The following is an 18,611-nucleotide window of genomic DNA, read 5'->3' as shown; positions in this document are numbered from 1 at the left end:
CAATCAAAAAGTGCTCTATACATTTTTTGTTCGCTACTTTTTGCTAAAGACTTTGGCGGTATTCCTGAACGATTATCTCGCAAATTTAATTTTTCGAAAATTTTTCCAAATTTGTTTCATGGCGTAGCTCAGCATCCGCTGGACCAATCAAAAAGTGCGCCATACATTTTTTGTTCAGAACTTTCTTCTAATCACTATGGCGGTATTCCCGAACGATTATCTCGCAAATTTAATTTTTCTAAATATTTTCCAAATTTGTTTTATGGCGTAGCTCAGCATCCGCTGGACCAATCAAAAAGTGCTCTATACATTTTTTGTTCGCTACTTTTTGCTAAAGACTTTGGCGGTATTCCCGAACGATTATCTCGCAAATTTAGTTTTTCGAAAATTTTTCCAAATTTGTTTCATGGCGTAGCTCAGCATCCGCTGGACCAATCAAAAAGTGCGCCATACATTTTTTGTTCAGAACTTTCTTCTAATCACTATAGCCGTATTTCCAAAAGATTATCTAGCGAATTTAATTTTTTTAAAATTTTTCCAAATTATTTTTGAGTGTAGCACAGCATCCGCTGGACCAATCAAAAAGTGCGCCATACATTTTTTGTTCGAAACTTTTTCCCTATTTTATTGGTGGTATTCCGGAGCGATTATCTTGCAAATTTAATTTTTCTAAATTTTTTCCAAATTTGTTTTCTAGTGTAGCTCAGCATCCGCTGGACCAATCAAAAAGTGCGACATACATTTTCTGTTCGCTACTTTTTGCTAAAGACTTTGGCGGTATTCCCGAACGATTATCTCTCAAATTTAATTTTTGGAAAATTTTTCCAAAATATTTTTGAGTGTAGCTCAGCATCCGCTGGACCAATCAAAAAGTGCTCTATACATTTTTTGTTCGCTACTTTTTGCTAAAGACTTTGGCGGTATTCCCGAACGATTATCTCTCAAATTTAATTTTTGGAAAATTTTTCCAAAATATTTTTGAGTGTAGCTCAGCATCCGCTGGACCAATCAAAAAGGGCGCCATACATTTTTTGTTCAGAACTTTCTTCTAATCACTATGGCGGTATTCCCGAACGATTATCTCGCAAATTTAATTTTTCTAAATATTTTCCAAATTTGATTTATGGCGTAGCTCAGCATCCACTGGACCAATCAAAAAGTGCTCTATACATTTTTTGTTCGCTACTTTTTGCTAAAGACTTTGGCGGTATTCCCGAACGATTATCTCGCAAATTTAATTTTTCTAAATATTTTCCAAATTTGTTTTATGGCGTAGCTCAGCATCCGCTGGACCAATCAAAAAGTGCTCTATACATTTTTTGTTCGCTACTTTTTGCTAAAGACTTTGGCGGTATTCCCGAACGATTATCTCGCAAATTTAATTTTTCGAAAATTTTTCCAAATTTGTTTCATGGCGTAGCTCAGCATCCGCTGGACCAATCAAAAAGTGCGCCATACATTTTTTGTTCGAAACTTTTTCCCTATTTTATTGGTGGTATTCCGGAGCGATTATCTTGCAAATTTAATTTTTCTAAATTTTTTCCAAATTTGTTTTCTAGTGTAGCTCAGCATCCGCTGGACCAATCAAAAAGTGCGACATACATTTTCTGTTCGCTACTTTTTGCTAAAGACTTTGGCGGTATTCCCGAAGGATTATCTCTCAAATTTAATTTTTGGAAAATTTTTCCAAAATATTTTTGAGTGTAGCTCAGCATCCGCTGGACCAATCAAAAAGGGCGCCATACATTTTTTGTTCAGAACTTTCTTCTAATCACTATGGCGGTATTCCCGAACGATTATCTCGCAAATTTAATTTTTCTAAATATTTTCCAAATTTGTTTTATGGCGTAGCTCAGCATCCGCTGGACCAATCAAAAAGTGCTCTATACATTTTTTGTTCGCTACTTTTTGCTAAAGACTTTGGCGGTATTCCTGAACGATTATCTCGCAAATTTAATTTTTCGAAAATTTTTCCAAATTTGTTTCATGGCGTAGCTCAGCATCCGCTGGACCAATCAAAAAGTGCGCCATACATTTTTTGTTCAGAACTTTCTTCTAATCACTATGGCGGTATTCCCGAACGATTATCTCGCAAATTTAATTTTTCTAAATATTTTCCAAATTTGTTTTATGGCGTAGCTCAGCATCCGCTGGACCAATCAAAAAGTGCTCTATACATTTTTTGTTCGCTACTTTTTGCTAAAGACTTTGGCGGTATTCCCGAACGATTATCTCGCAAATTTAATTTTTCGAAAATTTTTCCAAATTTGTTTCATGGCGTAGCTCAGCATCCGCTGGACCAATCAAAAAGTGCGCCATACATTTTTTGTTCGAAACTTTTTCCCTATTTTATTGGTGGTATTCCGGAGCGATTATCTTGCAAATTTAATTTTTCTAAATTTTTTCCAAATTTGTTTTCTAGTGTAGCTCAGCATCCGCTGGACCAATCAAAAAGTGCGACATACATTTTCTGTTCGCTACTTTTTGCTAAAGACTTTGGCGGTATTCCCGAACGATTATCTCTCAAATTTAATTTTTGGAAAATTTTTCCAAAATATTTTTGAGTGTAGCTCAGCATCCGCTGGACCAATCAAAAAGGGCGCCATACATTTTTTGTTCAGAACTTTCTTCTAATCACTATGGCGGTATTCCCGAACGATTATCTCGCAAATTTAATTTTTCTAAATATTTTCCAAATTTGTTTTATGGCGTAGCTCAGCATCCGCTGGACCAATCAAAAAGTGCTCTATACATTTTTTGTTCGCTACTTTTTGCTAAAGACTTTGGCGGTATTTCTGAACGATTATCTTGCAAATTTAATTTTTCGAAAATTTTTCCAAATTTGTTTCATGGCGTAGCTCAGCATCCGCTGGACCAATCAAAAAGTGCGCCATACATTTTTTGTTCAGAACTTTCTTCTAATCACTATGGCGGTATTCCCGAACAATTATCTCGCAAATTTAATTTTTCTAAATATTTTCCAAATTTGTTTTATGGCGTAGCTCAGCATCCGCTGGACCAATCAAAAAGTGCTCTATACATTTTTTGTTCGCTACTTTTTGCTAAAGACTTTGGCGGTATTCCCGAACGATTATCTCTCAAATTTAATTTTTGGAAAATTTTTCCAAAATATTTTTGATTGTAGCTCAGCATCCGCTGGACCAATAAAAAAGGGCGCCATACATTTTTTGTTCAGAACTTTCTTCTAATCACTATGGCGGTATTCCCGAACGATTATCTCGCAAATTTAATTTTTCTAAATATTTTCCAAATTTGATTTATGGCGTAGCTCAGCATCCACTGGACCAATCAAAAAGTGCTCTATACATTTTTTGTTCGCTACTTTTTGCTAAAGACTTTGGCGGTATTCCCGAACGATTATCTCGCAAATTTAATTTTTCTAAATATTTTCCAAATTTGTTTTATGGCGTAGCTCAGCATCCGCTGGACCAATCAAAAAGTGCTCTATACATTTTTTGTTCGCTACTTTTTGCTAAAGACTTTGGCGGTATTCCCGAACGATTATCTCGCAAATTTAATTTTTCGAAAATTTTTCCAAATTTGTTTCATGGCGTAGCTCAGCATCCGCTGGACCAATCAAAAAGTGCGCCATACATTTTTTGTTCAGAACTTTCTTCTAATCACTATAGCCGTATTTCCAAAAGATTATCTAGCGAATTTAATTTTTTTAAAATTTTTCCAAATTATTTTTGAGTGTAGCTCAGCATCCGCTGGACCAATCAAAAAGTGCGCCATACATTTTTTGTTCGAAACTTTTTCCCTATTTTATTGGTGGTATTCCGGAGCGATTATCTTGCAAATTTAATTTTTCTAAATTTTTTCCAAATTTGTTTTCTAGTGTAGCTCAGCATCCGCTGGACCAATCAAAAAGTGCGACATACATTTTCTGTTCGCTACTTTTTGCTAAAGACTTTGGCGGTATTCCCGAACGATTATCTCTCAAATTTAATTTTTGGAAAATTTTTCCAAAATATTTTTGAGTGTAGCTCAGCATCCGCTGGACCAATCAAAAAGGGCGCCATACATTTTTTGTTCAGAACTTTCTTCTAATCACTATGGCGGTATTCCCGAACGATTATCTCGCAAATTTAATTTTTCTAAATATTTTCCAAATTTGATTTATGGCGTAGCTCAGCATCCGCTGGACCAATCAAAAAGTGCTCTATACATTTTTTGTTCGCTACTTTTTCTAAAGACTTTGGCGGTATTCCCGAACGATTATCTCGCAAATTTAATTTTTCTAAATATTTTCCAAATTTGTTTTATGGCGTAGCTCAGCATCCGCTGGACCAATCAAAAAGTGCGCCATACATTTTTTGTTCAGAACTTTTTCCCTATTTTATTGGTGGTATTCCGGAGCGATTATCTTGCAAATTTAATTTTTCTAAATTTTTTCCAAATTTGTTTTCTAGTGTAGCTCAGCATCCGCTGGACCAATCAAAAAGTGCGACATACATTTTCTGTTCGCTACTTTTTGCTAAAGACTTTGGCGGTATTCCCGAACGATTATCTCTCAAATTTAATTTTTGGAAAATTTTTCCAAAATATTTTTGAGTGTAGCTCAGCATCCGCTGGACCAATCAAAAAGGGCGCCATACATTTTTTGTTCAGAACTTTCTTCTAATCACTATGGCGGTATTCCCGAACGATTATCTCGCAAATTTAATTTTTCTAAATATTTTCCAAATTTGTTTTATGGCGTAGCTCAGCATCCGCTGGACCAATCAAAAAGTGCTCTATACATTTTTTGTTCGCTACTTTTTGCTAAAGACTTTGGCGGTATTCCCGAACGATTATCTCGCAAATTTAATTTTTCTAAATATTTTCCAAATTTGTTTTATGGCGTAGCTCAGCATCCGCTGGACCAATCAAAAAGTGCTCTATACATTTTTTGTTCGCTAATTTTTGCTAAAGACTTTGGCGGTATTCCCGAACGATTATCTCGCAAATTTAGTTTTTCGAAAATTTTTCCAAATTTGTTTCATGGCGTAGCTCAGCATCCGCTGGACCAATCAAAAAGTGCGCCATACATTTTTTGTTCAGAACTTTCTTCTTATCACTATAGCCGTATTTCCAAAAGATTATCTAGCGAATTTAATTTTTTTTAAATTTTTCCAAATTATTTTTGAGTGTAGCACAGCATCCGCTGGACCAATCAAAAAGTGCGCCATACATTTTTTGTTCGAAACTTTTTCCCTATTTTATTGGTGGTATTCCGGAGCGATTATCTTGCAAATTTAATTTTTCTAAATTTTTTCCAAATTTGTTTTCTAGTGTAGCTCAGCATCCGCTGGACCAATTAAAAAGTGCGACATACATTTTCTGTTCGCTACTTTTTGCTAAAGACTTTGGCGGTATTCCCGAACGATTATCTCTCAAATTTAATTTTTGGAAAATTTTTCCAAAATATTTTTGAGTGTAGCTCAGCATCCACTGGACCAATCAAAAAGGGCGCCATACATTTTTTGTTCAGAACTTTCTTCTAATCACTATGGCGGTATTCCCGAACGATTATCTCGCAAATTTAATTTTTCTAAATATTTTCCAAATTTGTTTTATGGCGTAGCTCAGCATCCGCTGGACCAATCAAAAAGTGCTCTATACATTTTTTGTTCGCTACTTTTTGCTAAAGACTTTGGCGGTATTCCTGAACGATTATCTTGCAAATTTAATTTTTCGAAAATTTTTCCAAATTTGTTTCATGGCGTAGCTCAGCATCCGCTGGACCAATCAAAAAGTGCGCCATACATTTTTTGTTCAGAACTTTCTTCTAATCACTATGGCGGTATTCCCGAACAATTATCTCGCAAATTTAATTTTTCTAAATATTTTCCAAATTTGTTTTATGGCGTAGCTCAGCATCCGCTGGACCAATCAAAAAGTGCTCTATACATTTTTTGTTCGCTACTTTTTGCTAAAGACTTTGGCGGTATTCCCGAACGATTATCTCTCAAATTTAATTTTTGGAAAATTTTTCCAAAATATTTTTGATTGTAGCTCAGCATCCGCTGGACCAATAAAAAAGGGCGCCATACATTTTTTGTTCAGAACTTTCTTCTAATCACTATGGCGGTATTCCCGAACGATTATCTCGCAAATTTAATTTTTCTAAATATTTTCCAAATTTGATTTATGGCGTAGCTCAGCATCCACTGGACCAATCAAAAAGTGCTCTATACATTTTTTGTTCGCTACTTTTTGCTAAAGACTTTGGCGGTATTCCCGAACGATTATCTCGCAAATTTAATTTTTCTAAATATTTTCCAAATTTGTTTTATGGCGTAGCTCAGCATCCGCTGGACCAATCAAAAAGTGCTCTATACATTTTTTGTTCGCTACTTTTTGCTAAAGACTTTGGCGGTATTCCCGAACGATTATCTCGCAAATTTAATTTTTCGAAAATTTTTCCAAATTTGTTTCATGGCGTAGCTCAGCATCCGCTGGACCAATCAAAAAGTGCGCCATACATTTTTTGTTCAGAACTTTCTTCTAATCACTATAGCCGTATTTCCAAAAGATTATCTAGCGAATTTAATTTTTTTAAAATTTTTCCAAATTATTTTTGAGTGTAGCTCAGCATCCGCTGGACCAATCAAAAAGTGCGCCATACATTTTTTGTTCGAAACTTTTTCCCTATTTTATTGGTGGTATTCCGGAGCGATTATCTTGCAAATTTAATTTTTCTAAATTTTTTCCAAATTTGTTTTCTAGTGTAGCTCAGCATCCGCTGGACCAATCAAAAAGTGCGACATACATTTTCTGTTCGCTACTTTTTGCTAAAGACTTTGGCGGTATTCCCGAACGATTATCTCTCAAATTTAATTTTTGGAAAATTTTTCCAAAATATTTTTGAGTGTAGCTCAGCATCCGCTGGACCAATCAAAAAGGGCGCCATACATTTTTTGTTCAGAACTTTCTTCTAATCACTATGGCGGTATTCCCGAACGATTATCTCGCAAATTTAATTTTTCTAAATATTTTCCAAATTTGATTTATGGCGTAGCTCAGCATCCGCTGGACCAATCAAAAAGTGCTCTATACATTTTTTGTTCGCTACTTTTTCTAAAGACTTTGGCGGTATTCCCGAACGATTATCTCGCAAATTTAATTTTTCTAAATATTTTCCAAATTTGTTTTATGGCGTAGCTCAGCATCCGCTGGACCAATCAAAAAGTGCGCCATACATTTTTTGTTCAGAACTTTCTTCTAATCACTATAGCCGTATTTCCAAAAGATTATCTAGCGAATTTAATTTTTTTAAAATTTTTCCAAATTATTTTTGAGTGTAAATCAGCATCCGCTGGACCAATCAAAAAGTGCGCCATACATTTTTTGTTCGAAACTTTTTCCCTATTTTATTGGTGGTATTCCGGAGCGATTATCTTGCAAATTTAATTTTTCTAAATTTTTTCCAAATTTGTTTTCTAGTGTAGCTCAGCATCCGCTGGACCAATCAAAAAGTGCGACATACATTTTCTGTTCGCTACTTTTTGCTAAAGACTTTGGCGGTATTCCCGAACGATTATCTCTCAAATTTAATTTTTGGAAAATTTTTCCAAAATATTTTTGAGTGTAGCTCAGCATCCGCTGGACCAATCAAAAAGGGCGCCATACATTTTTTGTTCAGAACTTTCTTCTAATCACTATGGCGGTATTCCCGAACGATTATCTCGCAAATTTAATTTTTCTAAATATTTTCCAAATTTGATTTATGGCGTAGCTCAGCATCCGCTGGACCAATCAAAAAGTGCTCTATACATTTTTTGTTCGCTACTTTTTGCTAAAGACTTTGGCGGTATTCCCGAACGATTATCTCGCAAATTTAATTTTTCTAAATATTTTCCAAATTTGTTTTATGGCGTAGCTCAGCATCCGCTGGACCAATCAAAAAGTGCGCCATACATTTTTTGTTCAGAACTTTCTTCTAATCACTATGGCGGTATTCCTGAACGATTATCTTGCAAATTTAATTTTTTGAACATTTTTCCAAATTATTTTTGAGTGTAGATCAGCATCCGCTGGACCAATCAAAAAGTGCGCCATACATTTTTTGTTCGAAACTTTTTCCCTATTTTATTGGTGTTATTCCGGAGCGATTATCTCGCGAATTTAATTTCTCTAAATATTTTCCAAATTTGTTTCATGGCGTAGCTCAGCATCCGCTGGACCAATCAAAAAGTGCGCCATACATTTTTTGTTCGCTACTTTTTGCTAAAGACTTTGGCGGTATGCCCGAACGATTATCTCGCAAATTTAATTTTTCTAAATATTTTCCAAATTTGTTTTATGGCGTAGCTCAGCATCCGCTGGACCAATCAAAAAGTGCTCTATACATTTTTTGTTCGCTACTTTTTGCTAAAGACTTTGGCGGTATTCCCGAACGATTATCTCGCAAATTTAATTTTTCGAAAATTTTTCCAAATTTGTTTCATGGCGTAGCTCAGCATCCGCTGGACCAATCAAAAAGTGCGCCATACATTTTTTGTTCAGAACTTTCTTCTAATCACTATAGCCGTATTTCCAAAAGATTATCTAGCGAATTTAATTTTTTTAAAATTTTTCCAAATTATTTTTGAGTGTAGCACAGCATCCGCTGGACCAATCAAAAAGTGCGCCATACATTTTTTGTTCGAAACTTTTTCCCTATTTTATTGGTGGTATTCCGGAACGATTATCTTGCAAATTTAATTTTTCTAAATTTTTTCCAAATTTGTTTTCTAGTGTAGCTCAGCATCCACTGGACCAATCAAAAAGTGCGACATACATTTTCTGTTCGCTACTTTTTGCTAAAGACTTTGGCGGTATTCCCGAACGATTATCTCTCAAATTTAATTTTTGGAAAATTTTTCCAAAATATTTTTGAGTGTAGCTCAGCATCCGCTGGACCAATCAAAAAGGGCGCCATACAATTTTTGTTCAGAACTTTCTTCTAATCACTATGGCGGTATTCCTGAACGATTATCTTGCAAATTTAATTTTTTGAACATTTTTCCAAATTATTTTTGAGTGTAGATCAGCATCCGCTGGACCAATCAAAAAGTGCGCCATACATTTTTTGTTCGAAACTTTTTCCCTATTTTATTGGTGGTATTCCGGAGCGATTATCTCGCAAATTTAATTTCTCTAAATATTTTCCAAATTTGTTTCATGGCGTAGCTCAGCATCCGCTGGACCAATCAAAAGGTGCGACATACATTTTCTGTTCGCTACTTTTTGCTAAAGACTTTGGCGGTATTCCCGAACGATTATCTCTCAAATTTAATTTTTGGAAAATTTTTCCAAAATATTTTTGAGTGTAGCTCAGCATCCGCTGGACCAATCAAAAAGGGCGCCATACAATTTTTGTTCAAAACTTTCTTCTAATCACTATGGCGGTATTCCTGAACGATTATCTTGCAAATTTAATTTTTTGAACATTTTTCCAAATTATTTTTGAGTGTAGATCAGCATCCGCTGGACCAATCAAAAAGTGCGCCATACATTTTTTGTTCGAAACTTTTTCCCTATTTTATTGGTGTTATTCCGGAATGATTATCTCGCAAATTTAATTTCTCTAAATATTTTCCAAATTTGTTTCATGGCGTAGCTCAGCATCCGCTGGACCAATCAAAAAGTGCGCCATACATTTTTTGTTCAGAACTTTCTTCTAATCACTATAGCCGTATTTCCAAAAGATTATCTAGCGAATTTAATTTTTTTAAAATTTTTCCAAATTATTTTTGAGTGTAGATCAGCATCCGCTGGACCAATCAAAAAGTGCGCCATACATTTTTTGTTCGAAACTTTTTCCCTATTTTATTGGTGGTATTCCGGAGCGATTATCTTGCAAATTTAATTTTTCTAAATTTTTTCCAAATTTGTTTTCTAGTGTAGCTCAGCATCCGCTGGACCAATCAAAAAGTGCGACATACATTTTCTGTTCGCTACTTTTTGCTAAAGACTTTGGCGGTATTCCCGAACGATTATCTCTCAAATTTAATTTTTGGAAAATTTTTCCAAAATATTTTTGAGTGTAGCTCAGCATCCGCTGGACCAATCAAAAAGGGCGCCATACAATTTTTGTTCAGAACTTTCTTCTAATCACTATGGCGGTATTCCTGAACGATTATCTTGCAAATTTAATTTTTTGAACATTTTTCCAAATTATTTTTGAGTGTAGATCAGCATCCGCTGGACCAATCAAAAAGTGCGCCATACATTTTTTGTTCGAAACTTTTTCCCTATTTTATTGGTGGTATTCCGGAGCGATTATCTTGCAAATTTAATTTTTCTAAATTTTTTCCAAATTTGTTTTCTAGTGTAGCTCAGCATCCGCTGGACCAATCAAAAAGGGCGCCATACATTTTTTGTTCAGAACTTTCTTCTAATCACTATGGCGGTATTCCCGAACGATTATCTCGCAAATTTAATTTTTCTAAATATTTTCCAAATTTGATTTATGGCGTAGCTCAGCATCCGCTGGACCAATCAAAAAGTGCTCTATACATTTTTTGTTCGCTACTTTTTGCTAAAGACTTTGGCGGTATTCCCGAACGATTATCTCGCAAATTTAATTTTTCTAAATATTTTCCAAATTTGTTTTATGGCGTAGCTCAGCATCCGCTGGACCAATCAAAAAGTGCGGCATACATTTTTTGTTCAGAACTTTCTTCTAATCACTATAGCCGTATTTCCAAAAGATTATCTAGCGAATTTAATTTTTTTTAAATTTTTCCAAATTATTTTTGAGTGTAGCACAGCATCCGCTGGACCAATCAAAAAGTGCGCCATACATTTTTTGTTCGAAACTTTTTCCCTATTTTATTGGTGGTATTCCGGAGCGATTATCTCGCAAATTTAATTTCTCTAAATATTTTCCAAATTTGTTTCATGGCGTAGCTCAGCATCCGCTGGACCAATCAAAAAGTGCGCCATAAATTTTTTGTTCAGAACTTTCTTCTAATCACTATAGCCGTATTTCCAAAAGATTATCTAGCGAATTTAATTTTTTTAAAATTTTTCCAAATTATTTTTGAGTGTAGATCAGCATCCGCTAGACCAATCAAAAAGTGCGCCATACATTTTTTGTTCGAAACTTTTTCCCTATTTTATTGGTGGTATTCCGGAGCGATTATCTTGCAAATTTAATTTTTCTAAATTTTTTCCAAATTTGTTTTCTAGTGTAGCTCAGCATCCGCTGGACCAATCAAAAAGTGCGACATACATTTTCTGTTCGCTACTTTTTGCTAAAGACTTTGGCGGTATTCCCGAACGATTATCTCTCAAATTTAATTTTTGGAAAATTTTTCCAAAATATTTTTGAGTGTAGCTCAGCATCCGCTGGACCAATCAAAAAGGGCGCCATACAATTTTTGTTCAGAACTTTCTTCTAATCACTATGGCGGTATTCCTGAACGATTATCTTGCAAATTTAATTTTTTGAACATTTTTCCAAATTATTTTTGAGTGTAGAACAGCATCCGCTGGACCAATCAAAAAGTTCGCCATACATTTTTTGTTCGAAACTTTTTCCCTATTTTATTGGTGGTATTCCGGAGCGATTATCTCGCGAATTTAATTTCTCTAAATATTTTCCAAATTTGTTTCATGGCGTAGCTCAGCATCCGCTGGACCAATCAAAAAGTGCGCCATACATTTTTTGTTCAGTACTTTCTTCTAATCACTATAGCCGTATTTCCAAAAGATTATCTAGCGAATTTAATTTTTTTAAAATTTTTCCAAATTATTTTTGAGTGTAGCACAGCATCCGCTGGACCAATCAAAAAGTGCGCCATACATTTTTTGTTCGAAACTTTTTCCCTATTTTATTGGTGGTATTCCGGAACGATTATCTTGCAAATTTAATTTTTCTAAATTTTTTCCAAATTTGTTTTCTAGTGTAGCTCAGCATCCGCTGGACCAATCAAAAAGTGCTCTATACATTTTTTGTTCGCTACTTTTTGCTAAAGACTTTGGCGGTATTCCCGAACGATTATCTAGCGAATTTAATTTTTTTAAAATTTTTCCAAATTATTTTTGAGTGTAGCTCAGCATCCGCTGGACCAATCAAAAAGTGCGCCATACATTTTTTGTTCGAAACTTTTTCCCTATTTTATTGGTGGTATTCCGGAGCGATTATCTTGCAAATTTAATTTTTCTAAATTTTTTCCAAATTTGTTTTCTAGTGTAGCTCAGCATCCGCTGGACCAATCAAAAAGTGCGACATACATTTTCTGTTCGCTACTTTTTGCTAAAGACTTTGGCGGTATTCCCGAACGATTATCTCTCAAATTTAATTTTTGGAAAATTTTTCCAAAATATTTTTGAGTGTAGCTCAGCATCCGCTGGACCAATCAAAAAGGGCGCCATACATTTTTTGTTCAGAACTTTCTTCTAATCACTATGGCGGTATTCCCGAACGATTATCTCGCAAATTTAATTTTTCTAAATATTTTCCAAATTTGATTTATGGCGTAGCTCAGCATCCGCTGGACCAATCAAAAAGTGCTCTATACATTTTTTGTTCGCTACTTTTTCTAAAGACTTTGGCGGTATTCCCGAACGATTATCTCGCAAATTTAATTTTTCTAAATATTTTCCAAATTTGTTTTATGGCGTAGCTCAGCATCCGCTGGACCAATCAAAAAGTGCGCCATACATTTTTTGTTCAGAACTTTCTTCTAATCACTATAGCCGTATTTCCAAAAGATTATCTAGCGAATTTAATTTTTTTAAAATTTTTCCAAATTATTTTTGAGTGTAAATCAGCATCCGCTGGACCAATCAAAAAGTGCGCCATACATTTTTTGTTCGAAACTTTTTCCCTATTTTATTGGTGGTATTCCGGAGCGATTATCTTGCAAATATAATTTTTCTAAATTTTTTCCAAATTTGTTTTCTAGTGTAGCTCAGCATCCGCTGGACCAATCAAAAAGTGCAACATACATTTTCTGTTCACTACTTTTTGCTAAAGACTTTGGCGGTATTCCCGAACGATTATCTCTCAAATTTAATTTTTGGAAAATTTTTCCAAAATATTTTTGAGTGTAGCTCAGCATCCGCTGGACCAATCAAAAAGGGCGCCATACATTTTTTGTTCAGAACTTTCTTCTAATCACTATGGCGGTATTCCCGAACGATTATCTCGCAAATTTAATTTTTCTAAATATTTTCCAAATTTGATTTATGGCGTAGCTCAGCATCCGCTGGACCAATCAAAAAGTGCTCTATACATTTTTTGTTCGCTACTTTTTGCTAAAGACTTTGGCGGTATTCCCGAACGATTATCTCGCAAATTTAATTTTTCTAAATATTTTCCAAATTTGTTTTATGGCGTAGCTCAGCATCCGCTGGACCAATCAAAAAGTGCGCCATACATTTTTTGTTCAGAACTTTCTTCTAATCACTATGGCGGTATTCCTGAACGATTATCTTGCAAATTTAATTTTTTGAACATTTTTCCAAATTATTTTTGAGTGTAGATCAGCATCCGCTGGACCAATCAAAAAGTGCGCCATACATTTTTTGTTCGAAACTTTTTCCCTATTTTATTGGTGTTATTCCGGAGCGATTATCTCGCGAATTTAATTTCTCTAAATATTTTCCAAATTTGTTTCATGGCGTAGCTCAGCATCCGCTGGACCAATCAAAAAGTGCGCCATACATTTTTTGTTCGCTACTTTTTGCTAAAGACTTTGGCGGTATGCCCGAACGATTATCTCGCAAATTTAATTTTTCTAAATATTTTCCAAATTTGTTTTATGGCGTAGCTCAGCATCCGCTGGACCAATCAAAAAGTGCTCTATACATTTTTTGTTCGCTACTTTTTGCTAAAGACTTTGGCGGTATTCCCGAACGATTGTCTCGCAAATTTAATTTTTCGAAAATTTTTCCAAATTTGTTTCATGGCGTAGCTCAGCATCCGCTGGACCAATCAAAAAGTGCGCCATACATTTTTTGTTCAGAACTTTCTTCTAATCACTATAGCCGTATTTCCAAAAGATTATCTAGCGAATTTAATTTTTTTAAAATTTTTCCAAATTATTTTTGAGTGTAGCACAGCATCCGCTGGACCAATCAAAAAGTGCGCCATACATTTTTTGTTCGAAACTTTTTCCCTATTTTATTGGTGGTATTCCGGAACGATTATCTTGCAAATTTAATTTTTCTAAATTTTTTCCAAATTTGTTTTCTAGTGTAGCTCAGCATCCACTGGACCAATCAAAAAGTGCGACATACATTTTCTGTTCGCTACTTTTTGCTAAAGACTTTGGCGGTATTCCCGAACGATTATCTCTCAAATTTAATTTTTGGAAAATTTTTCCAAAATATTTTTGAGTGTAGCTCAGCATCCGCTGGACCAATCAAAAAGGGCGCCATACAATTTTTGTTCAGAACTTTCTTCTAATCACTATGGCGGTATTCCTGAACGATTATCTTGCAAATTTAATTTTTTGAACATTTTTCCAAATTATTTTTGAGTGTAGATCAGCATCCGCTGGACCAATCAAAAAGTGCGCCATACATTTTTTGTTCGAAACTTTTTCCCTATTTTATTGGTGGTATTCCGGAGCGATTATCTCGCAAATTTAATTTCTCTAAATATTTTCCAAATTTGTTTCATGGCGTAGCTCAGCATCCGCTGGACCAATCAAAAGGTGCGACATACATTTTCTGTTCGCTACTTTTTGCTAAAGACTTTGGCGGTATTCCCGAACGATTATCTCTCAAATTTAATTTTTGGAAAATTTTTCCAAAATATTTTTGAGTGTAGCTCAGCATCCGCTGGACCAATCAAAAAGGGCGCCATACAATTTTTGTTCAGAACTTTCTTCTAATCACTATGGCGGTATTCCTGAACGATTATCTTGCAAATTTAATTTTTTGAACATTTTTCCAAATTATTTTTGAGTGTAGATCAGCATCCGCTGGACCAATCAAAAAGTGCGCCATACATTTTTTGTTCGAAACTTTTTCCCTATTTTATTGGTGTTATTCCGGAATGATTATCTCGCAAATTTAATTTCTCTAAAAATTTTCCAAATTTGTTTCATGGCGTAGCTCAGCATCCGCTGGACCAATCAAAAAGTGCGCCATACATTTTTTGTTCAGAACTTTCTTCTAATCACTATAGCCGTATTTCCAAAAGATTATCTAGCGAATTTAATTTTTTTAAAATTTTTCCAAATTATTTTTGAGTGTAGATCAGCATCCGCTGGACCAATCAAAAAGGGCGTCATACAATTTTTGTTCAGAACTTTCTTCTAATCACTATGGCGGTATTCCGGTAGATCAGCATCCGCTGGACCAATCAAAAAGTGCGCCATACATTTTTTGTTCGAAACTTTTTCCCTATTTTATTGGTGGTATTCCGGAGCGATTATCTTGCAAATTTAATTTTTCTAAATTTTTTCCAAATTTGTTTTCTAGTGTAGCTCAGCATCCGCTGGACCAATCAAAAAGGGCGCCATACATTTTTTGTTCAGAACTTTCTTCTAATCACTATGGCGGTATTCCCGAACGATTATCTCGCAAATTTAATTTTTCTAAATATTTTCCAAATTTGATTTATGGCGTAGCTCAGCATCCGCTGGACCAATCAAAAAGTGCTCTATACATTTTTTGTTCGCTACTTTTTGCTAAAGACTTTGGCGGTATTCCCGAACGATTATCTCGCAAATTTAATTTTTCTAAATATTTTCCAAATTTGTTTTATGGCGTAGCTCAGCATCCGCTGGACCAATCAAAAAGTGCGGCATACATTTTTTGTTCAGAACTTTCTTCTAATCACTATAGCCGTATTTCCAAAAGATTATCTAGCGAATTTAATTTTTTTTAAATTTTTCCAAATTATTTTTGAGTGTAGCACAGCATCCGCTGGACCAATCAAAAAGTGCGCCATACATTTTTTGTTCGAAACTTTTTCCCTATTTTATTGGTGGTATTCCGGAGCGATTATCTCGCAAATTTAATTTCTCTAAATATTTTCCAAATTTGTTTCATGGCGTAGCTCAGCATCCGCTGGACCAATCAAAAAGTGCGCCATAAATTTTTTGTTCAGAACTTTCTTCTAATCACTATAGCCGTATTTCCAAAAGATTATCTAGCGAATTTAATTTTTTTAAAATTTTTCCAAATTATTTTTGAGTGTAGATCAGCATCCGCTAGACCAATCAAAAAGTGCGCCATACATTTTTTGTTCGAAACTTTTTCCCTATTTTATTGGTGGTATTCCGGAGCGATTATCTTGCAAATTTAATTTTTCTAAATTTTTTCCAAATTTGTTTTCTAGTGTAGCTCAGCATCCGCTGGACCAATCAAAAAGTGCGACATACATTTTCTGTTCGCTACTTTTTGCTAAAGACTTTGGCGGTATTCCCGAACGATTATCTCTCAAATTTAATTTTTGGAAAATTTTTCCAAAATATTTTTGAGTGTAGCTCAGCATCCGCTGGACCAATCAAAAAGGGCGCCATACAATTTTTGTTCAGAACTTTCTTCTAATCACTATGGCGGTATTCCTGAACGATTATCTTGCAAATTTAATTTTTTGAACATTTTTCCAAATTATTTTTGAGTGTAGATCAGCATCCGCTGGACCAATCAAAAAGTTCGCCATACATTTTTTGTTCGAAACTTTTTCCCTATTTTATTGGTGGTATTCCGGAGCGATTATCTCGCGAATTTAATTTCTCTAAATATTTTCCAAATTTGTTTCATGGCGTAGCTCAGCATCCGCTGGACCAATCAAAAAGTGCGCCATACATTTTTTGTTCAGTACTTTCTTCTAATCACTATAGCCGTATTTCCAAAAGATTATCTAGCGAATTTAATTTTTTTAAAATTTTTCCAAATTATTTTTGAGTGTAGCACAGCATCCGCTGGACCAATCAAAAAGTGCGCCATACATTTTTTGTTCGAAACTTTTTCCCTATTTTATTGGTGGTATTCCGGAACGATTATCTTGCAAATTTAATTTTTCTAAATTTTTTCCAAATTTGTTTTCTAGTGTAGCTCAGCATCCGCTGGACCAATCAAAAAGTGCGCCATACATTTTTTGTTCAGAACTTTCTTCTAATCACTATAGCCGTATTTCCAAAAGATTATCTAGCGAATTTAATTTTTGGAAAATTTTTCCAAAATATTTTTGAGTGTAGCTCAGCATCCGCTGGACCAATCAAAAAGGGCGCCATACATTTTTTGTTCAGAACTTTCTTCTAATCACTATGGCGGTATTCCCGAACGATTATCTCGCAAATTTAATTTTTCTAAATATTTTCCAAATTTGATTTATGGCGTAGCTCAGCATCCGCTGGACCAATCAAAAAGTGCTCTATACATTTTTTGTTCGCTACTTTTTGCTAAAGACTTTGGCGGTATTCCCGAACGATTATCTCGCAAATTTAATTTTTCTAAATATTTTCCAAATTTGTTTTATGGCGTAGCTCAGCATCCGCTGGACCAATCAAAAAGTGCGCCATACATTTTTTGTTCGAAACTTTTTCCCTATTTTATTGGTGGTATTCCGGAGCGATTATCTCGCAAATTTAATTTCTCTAAATATTTTCCAAATTTGTTTCATGGCGTAGCTCAGCATCCGCTGGACCAATCAAAAAGTGCGCCATACATTTTTTGTTCAGAACTTTCTTCTAATCACTATAGCCGTATTTCCAAAAGATTATCTAGCGAATTTAATTTTTTTAAAATTTTTCCAAATTATTTTTGAGTGTAGATCAGCATCCGCTGGACCAATCAAAAAGTGCGCCATACATTTTTTGTTCGAAACTTTTTCCCTATTTTATTGGTGGTATTCCGGAGCGATTATCTTGCAAATTTAATTTTTCTAAATTTTTTCCAAATTTGTTTTCTAGTGTAGCTCAGCATCCGCTGGACCAATCAAAAAGTGCGACATACATTTTCTGTTCGCTACTTTTTGCTAAAGACTTTGGCGGTATTCCCGAACGATTATCTCTCAAATTTAATTTTTGGAAAATTTTTCCAAAATATTTTTGAGTGTAGCTCAGCATCCGCTGGACCAATCAAAAAGGGCGCCATACATTTTTTGTTCAGAACTTTCTTCTAATCACTATGGCGGTATTCCCGAACGATTATCTCGCAAATTTAATTTTTCTAAATATTTTCCAAATTTTATTTATGGCGTAGCTCAGCATCCGCTGGACCAATCAAAAAGTGCTCTATACTTTTTTTGTTCAGAACTTTCTTCTAATCACTATAGCCGTATTTCCAAAAGATTATCTAGCGCATTTAATTTTTTTTAAATTTTTCCAAATTATTTTTGAGTGTAGCACAGCATCCGCTGGACCAATCAAAAAGTGCGCCATACATTTTTTGTTCGAAACTTTTTCCCTATTTTATTGGTGGTATTCCGGAGCGATTATCTTGCAAATTTAATTTTTCTAAATTTTTTCCAAATTTGTTTTCTAGTGTAGCTCAGCATCCGCTGGACCAATCAAAAAGTGCGACATACATTTTCTGTTCGCTACTTTTTGCTAAAGACTTTGGCGGTATTCCCGAACGATTATCTCTCAAATTTAATTTTTGGAAAATTTTTCCAAAATATTTTTGAGTGTAGCTCAGCATCCGCTGGACCA

Source organism: Leptopilina boulardi, unplaced genomic scaffold, assembly GCF_019393585.1.
Source record: "Leptopilina boulardi isolate dan_hultmark-lab unplaced genomic scaffold, ZJU_Lbou_2.1 LbouV2_202, whole genome shotgun sequence".
NCBI classification, from domain to species: Eukaryota; Metazoa; Arthropoda; class Insecta; order Hymenoptera; family Figitidae; genus Leptopilina; species Leptopilina boulardi.
This window is presented reverse-complemented; position numbering follows the sequence as displayed.